Consider the following 6,831-nt stretch of genomic DNA (forward strand, 5'->3'; position numbering starts at 1 on the left):
GGTCTTGCACCTAAAATGAATCTCGATCATAGTGATACACATGTTCATGCCAAAAGATATAAGATAGTAATGATAGTACCACATACTTGTGGCACTGCCACTTGAGTCATATTGGTATAAAACGCATGAAGAAGCTCCATGTAGATGGATCTTTGGACTCACTCGTTTTTGAAAAGATTGAGACATGCGAACCATGTCTATTGGTATATATGCATGAAGAAACTCCATGCAGATGGATCGTTTGGACTCACTTGATTTTGAATCACTTGAGACATGCAAATCATACCACATGGGCAAGATGACTGAAAGGCCTCGTTTTCAGTAAGATGGAACAAGAAAGCAACTTGTTGGAAGTAATACATTTTGATGTGTGCAGTCCAATGAGTGCTGAGGCACGCAGTGGATATGTGACACCCAAGTTTTTAATTGGATTTTTCAAAAGATTTTTTTTAACTTGAGGGAGGTGATCTAAAGTTTTCTTCAAAAGAACTCTCCCTTTCAAATATTTTTTTATGGCAAGAGTTTTATTTGGATTCACCCAAGACCTGTCTTTGATCTTGGAGGTTCTTGCTTTTTATTTGGACTCAAGACAAAATGCTTTTCACTTGGGAAAATGCCTTTTGAAAATATCTTTGAAAATTTGCACTATGGCTTTTGGAATAATCCTTTGCCACTTTCAACAATTCCTTCTTGCCATGGCCTTAGTGCAAATCCTCTCTCCTAACCATTCCCTCACCTTTGGATCATGATTTGCATCTAATCCAGCAAGTTGAACCTCCCCTATGTTTATTTTCCATTTAAATCTTATTCAAATAAATTTCTGTCCTCTATTCTATCCATTGGTGATTTACAAAGGAACTCTACTTTCTGTTTTGATTTTTGCCCCCAAACCAGCTCTCCTTCCTAGTCCTTTGAACCCTCAACCAAGATCCATGAAGATCCACTGGTCTTCAGTTCAAATTTTTCAAACTACACTTGCTGCAAGTTTGGGCCAGATTTGTCAAATTTGGTGAAATTCATTCAAATCTTTCTCCAAAAATTCCAAGTAAAATCAGGCAGCCTCTGGGTGCATTGAGTGGTCACCTCACCAAGTTACAGCCCCAGAAAAAGTTATCTCATAGCCAAATCTTTCTGTCGAACACCTGCAGTGCATGGTCATTGTCAAGTTCAGACAATTCAGAGAACAGTTCAGTGGCTTACTGTCGTTTTCTTCAGAGATGGTTGTCGATCTCGCCAGTGCCACTGTGTCGCCTTGCTCCTCGTCCCCTCCCCCTTGTTCCTGCACCGCGCGAGCGCCTGGCACCTTGCGGACGTCGGCGACGAGCTGCAGAAGGTGCGCCGCCCCGTGACCGACGCCAGCGGCGGCTTTGCGGCCGCCAGCGGGAGGCACGGCGCTGACGGCGCCACCCAGCGCCGCCCAAGCCACCGGAGCTCGCCGCGTGGCCTTCCACTCCCCCGAACGCGCTGCCGCACTCGTCGTGAACCGCAGGGCGCGGAGCGCGCTCTCTGCCGTCGTCGAGCCCGTGCGGCCATCTCACTGTGGACCGACACCATTACGCCAAGACCAACTCCGTTTAGCTGTGGAATGACACCAGTAACCTCCACTGATGCTGCCTGGCCACTCAAACCTCCTGCCAATCCACTGCATCGCCGTAATCGCTCGCCGGAGATTCTCCGTTCACGGCCACCCCGTTGATCCGCCTATAAATAGAGGCCCCGAGCTTCAACTCGAGCACCCACCATCCCTGCACTCCACCTAGAGCACGCCTAGCCACTGGAAGAGCCCCGAGGAGGTCTCCTTCCTCGACTCCGGCCGCCGCGACCCGCCACGGGACCCAGCTCGATTCGCCCCCATGTGTGCACCTCCGCCTCCCTTCTCTTGCCAGCAGCTTCACTATGCATCCCTCTCTCTGACCCGCGCTTCAATTCGAAGTTTGCAGCCCTCCACCGGAGTTCTCCACCACCACCCGAGCCGCCGTCCGCCGGAGATAGTGTCGTCGTCGACGTGGTGCTCCCCGTTGGTCGAGTCCACCACCCACCGACGCGGAAGAAGACGCTGAAGTTCTTGGTACCCTCCGATCCTCCTAACTCGCCGTGGTTCGACGCCGGCGTCCACCGCAGTCTTCGGGCGCCGGCGAGCTTTTCAAACCTGACATGTGGACCCCGCATGTCAGCCTCTGTTATATTCTCCCTCGAACCGTTTTCTGTTGGCGCCTTCGGGCAAATATGCTTTCCCTCTTGAACTTGCGCATTTCCAATCGAACCGTTTTCTGTTTTCTCAGTTAAAACCCTGGAACTTTTCTGTTTCATTATAGATAAGTCCCTGGACAGAAACCTTTATAACTTTTTAATAAAAAGGGATTTTTGAGTGATTCTTTTTCTGACAATCTTCAAATTTTGTCTAGTTTTTTATGGGATTTATTTGAAAAATATTTGGAGAAGTTTCTGTGCACGCGTTGGTTTTCACGTTAGTGCCCGTTTTCGTGATTGCCGTAGGTTCCGGAAGAGGTGACGGAGCCGCGAACTTCGCCGAGCTAGACTCCGACTTCTCCGAACCAGGCAAGCAAGTTTGAACATTTGATATGATAAGTGTTTTGCATGTTTGCTTGAAAGTTTGTGCGTGGCATATGAGTGTCGGTAAATGCCTCGTTGCTTGTAAGGCAACTACCCGCATGTTCCAAAGTTGTGATGATCTCTGATGAGAGATGGCCTAATCATGTGGTGACATGAAGGGCAGCAAGGTGGTACTGTTGTAGCATACTAGCCTTGCGTCATCCGACTTTCTCCGACGTTAACGTGGACGGAGTCACGTTATCGTTCTTTTCCCCGCATGTTCCAAAGTTGCGATGATCTCTGATGAGAGATGGCCTAACCATGTGGTGACATGAAGGGCAGCAAGGTGGTACTGTTGTAGCATACCAGCCTTGCGTCATCCGACTTTCTCCGACGTTAACGTGGACGGAGTCACGTTATCGTTCTTTCCCCCTTTCCGTGCTACCACATGTTTCATTTGCCAGGATGCGGTTTAGTAAGTTGGTAACCTCTTTCCGTGTACACACCAAACAGAGAGGCCGGGATGATGGTACCTTGGCCCAGGATTAAAGCCAGTCATCCGGTCAGGGGGCATGGGTGTTTCCGGTTGAGACCGAGAGGGGGGGCACCCCCTTAGAGCGCGCGTATAGAAATTTGATCCCATGCTACGCGAGGTTGTAGCCTCCCCGTCTCAAGGTTTTTCTTGAACGTTGCCGAGGGTGATCCCTGGCTTCGGAAGGTTGAATTGGGTGTGTACTGGTTAGACGTGTTTCTTCCAAAACACCGTAGACGGAACTAGTCTCTGTGACTACTGAAATCCGTTGGCTGTGGTTAAGTACAAACTCTGCAGAGTCAATTCCTTCCAAGTCATCGTATCCATGATCAGGTAGTGAAATCAGTATATCCATATCTATCCGCGTGAAAAACTTGTTCCCGGTGAACAAGCTCAAGTGGAAAATCCAGTTAAATTATTATTCCTGTGGATGGACTAACTTTATATTTGTCGCGTACTTGTGATATTTTATGTTCCCAAACTATTGTATTATTGAGCTACAATATAAGCCCTTTATGTGACGTCGCTCAGACGTCCGACTGTGGCACGCACTGCTTTTATTTTCTGTCATAAGCCCTTTATGTGATGTCGCTCAGACGTCCGACTGTGGCATTATTATTATTCTTGCAGTTTCCTCTCGAGGAGTCATTCAGACACTCGTTTGGCACCAGCCTTATTATTCTTGCAGTTTCCTCTCGAGGAGTCATTCAGACACTCGTTTGGCACCAGCCTTATTATTCTTGCAGTTTCCTCTCGAGGAGTCATTCAGACACTCGTTTGGCACCAGCCTTATTATTCTTGCAGTTTCCTCTCGAGGAGTCATTCAGACACTCGTTTGGCACCAGTATTATTATTCCTGCATTTTCCTCTCGAGGAGTCATTCAGACACTCGTTTGGCACCAGTATTATTATTCCTGCATTTTCCTCTCGAGGAGTCATTCAGACACTCGTTTGGCACCAGTATTACTATTCAGCAGTTTCCGCTCGAGGCATCATTCAGACCCTCGCTTGGCACCCAGTTATTATCTCTATGTCTGGACGCACTGGATAAATTGTTCATATGCTTCATGTTTACATTTGTTATATCTTTTGTCCGAACTGTCTTGCGAGTACTTTCATAGTACTCACCTGGCTTGTTGATTTGGCCAGATGTTGACGAAGGTGATCTCTTGGATGAAGAGTTTGATAGCGCGTCCGACGCCTAGAGGAGTCCCAGTCAGTCCTGCGCGATCCCGGATATTGGTCACTTGTATTATATACGCTTCCGCCACCCGCAATAAGTCTCCTCGAGCCTCACTCCGACGCTCGAAGAGCTGTAGTCTTCAGGAGTCATATCACTCGCTTCGCGGTGATATTTCCACCACCGTTATTATCGTGAGTTAGTAGTATGCCACCCTATCCGCCGTCTTGTTTTATCGGCGTGCATGTAATAAATTGTTGGGCAGTCTCCGCTCAACCTTGTATTATATTTAGTACTCCTGGTATTTTTCTTCTGTGACCAAGATATTGTCTACCAGTGAGAAGGAATTCTTCCTTACTGGTCCGTAAAAGGGATTGGTCTCTCAATAATTAATTTATTGAAAAACCGGTCGTGACAGGATATCGATATGTTCTTACTTCACGGATGATTTGAGTAGATGCTGAGAATATTTACTTGATGAAACACGTCTGAATTATTGAAAGGTTCAAGTAATTTCAGAGTGAAGTTGAAGATCGTCGTGACAAGAGGATAAAATGTCTATGATATGATCATAGAGATATCTGAGTTACGAGTCTGGCACACAATTAAGACATTGTGGAAAGTGTTTCACAATTAATACCGCCTGGAATACCACAGTGTGATGGTGTGTCTGAACATCATAACTGCACCCTATTGGATATGGTGCATACCATGATGTCTCTTATCGAATTACCACTATCGTTTATGGGTTAGGCATTAGAGACAACCGCATTCACTTTAAAAGGGGCACCATGCAATTCCGTTGGGACGACACCGTTTAGAGAAACCTAAGTTGTCGTTTCTTAAAAGTTTGGGGCTGCAACGCTTATGTGAAAAAGTTTCAGGCTGATAAGCTCGAACCCAAAGCGGATAAATGCATCTTCATAGAATACCCAAAACAGTTGGGTATACCTCCTATTTCAGATCTGGAAGCAAAAGTAACTGCTTCTAGAAACGAGTCCTTTCTCGAGGAAAAGTTTCTCTCGAAAGAATTGAGTGGGAGGATGGTGGAGACTTGATAAGGTTATTGAACCGTCACTTCAACTACTGTGTAGCAGGGCATAGGAAGTTGTTCCTGTGGCACCTACACCAATTGAAGTGGAAGCTTATGATAGTGATCATGAAACTTTGGATCAAGTCACTACCAAACCTCGTAGGTCGACAAGGATATGTACTACTCCTGAGTGGTACGGTAATCCTGTCTTAGATATCATGTTGTTAGACAATACTGAACCTACGAGCTATGGAGAAGCGATGGTGGGCCCATATTCCGACAAATGGTTAGAAGCCATGAAATCCGAGATAGGATCCATGTATCAGAACAAAGCATGGACTTTGGTGAACTTGCCCGATGATCAGCAAGCCATTGAGATAAATGGATCTTTAAGAAGAAGACGGACATGGACGGTAATGTTACCGTCTATGAAGCTCGACTTGTGGCAAAGAAAATTTTCACAAGTTCAAGGAGTTGACTACGATGAGATTTTCTCATCTGTAGCGATGCTTAAGTCCGTCGGAATCATGTTAGCATTAGCTGCATTTATGAAATCTGGCAGATGGATGTCAAAACAAGTTTCCTTACCAGTTTTCGTAAGGAAAGGTTGTATGTGATACAATCAGAAAGGTTTTGTCCTAAGGATGCTAAAAGGTATGCTAGCTCCAGCGATCCTTCCATGGACTAGAGCAAGCATCTCGGAGTCAGAATATACGCTTTGATGGAGTGATCAAAGTTTTTGGGTTTATACAAAGTTTGTTAGAAACTTGTATTTACAATAAAGTGAGTGGGAGCGCTACAACATTTCTGATAAGTATATGTGAATGACATATTGTTGATCTGAAATGATGTAAAATTTCTGGAAAGCATAAAGGGTTGTTTGAAAGGAGTTTTTCAAAGGAAGACCTGGATAAAGCTGCTTACATATTGGGCATCAAGATCTATAGAGATAGATCAAGACGCCCGATGATACTTTCAAAGAACGCACACCTTGACATGATTTTGAAAGAGTTCAAAATAGATCAGCAAAGAAGGAGTTCTTGGCTGTGTTACAAGGTGTGAGTATTGAGTAAGACTCAAGACCTGACCACAGCAGAAGAGAGAGAAAGGACGAAGGTCATCCCCTATGCTTTAGACGTAGGCTCTACATTATGCTATGCTGTGTACCGCACATGAAGTGTGCCTTGCCATGAGTTGGTCAAGGGGTACAATAGTGATCCGGGAATGGATCACATGACAGCGGTCGAACTTATCCTTAGTATCTAGTGGACTAAGGAATTTTCTCGATTATGGAGGTGAAAAGGAGTTCGTCGTAAAGGGTTACGTCGATGCGAACTTTGACACTAATCCGTTTGACTCTGAGTAGAAAACCGGATTCGTATAGTAGAGCAGTTATTGGAAATGGCTCCAAGTAGCGTGTGGTAGCATCCACAAGATGACATAGATATTCGTAAAGCACACACGGATCTGAAAGGTTCAGACCCGTTGACTAATACCTCTCTCACAAGCATAACATAATCAAACCAGAACTCA

This window comes from Aegilops tauschii, chromosome 2, assembly GCF_002575655.3.
Source record: "Aegilops tauschii subsp. strangulata cultivar AL8/78 chromosome 2, Aet v6.0, whole genome shotgun sequence".
Taxonomy (NCBI): Eukaryota; Viridiplantae; Streptophyta; class Magnoliopsida; order Poales; family Poaceae; genus Aegilops; species Aegilops tauschii.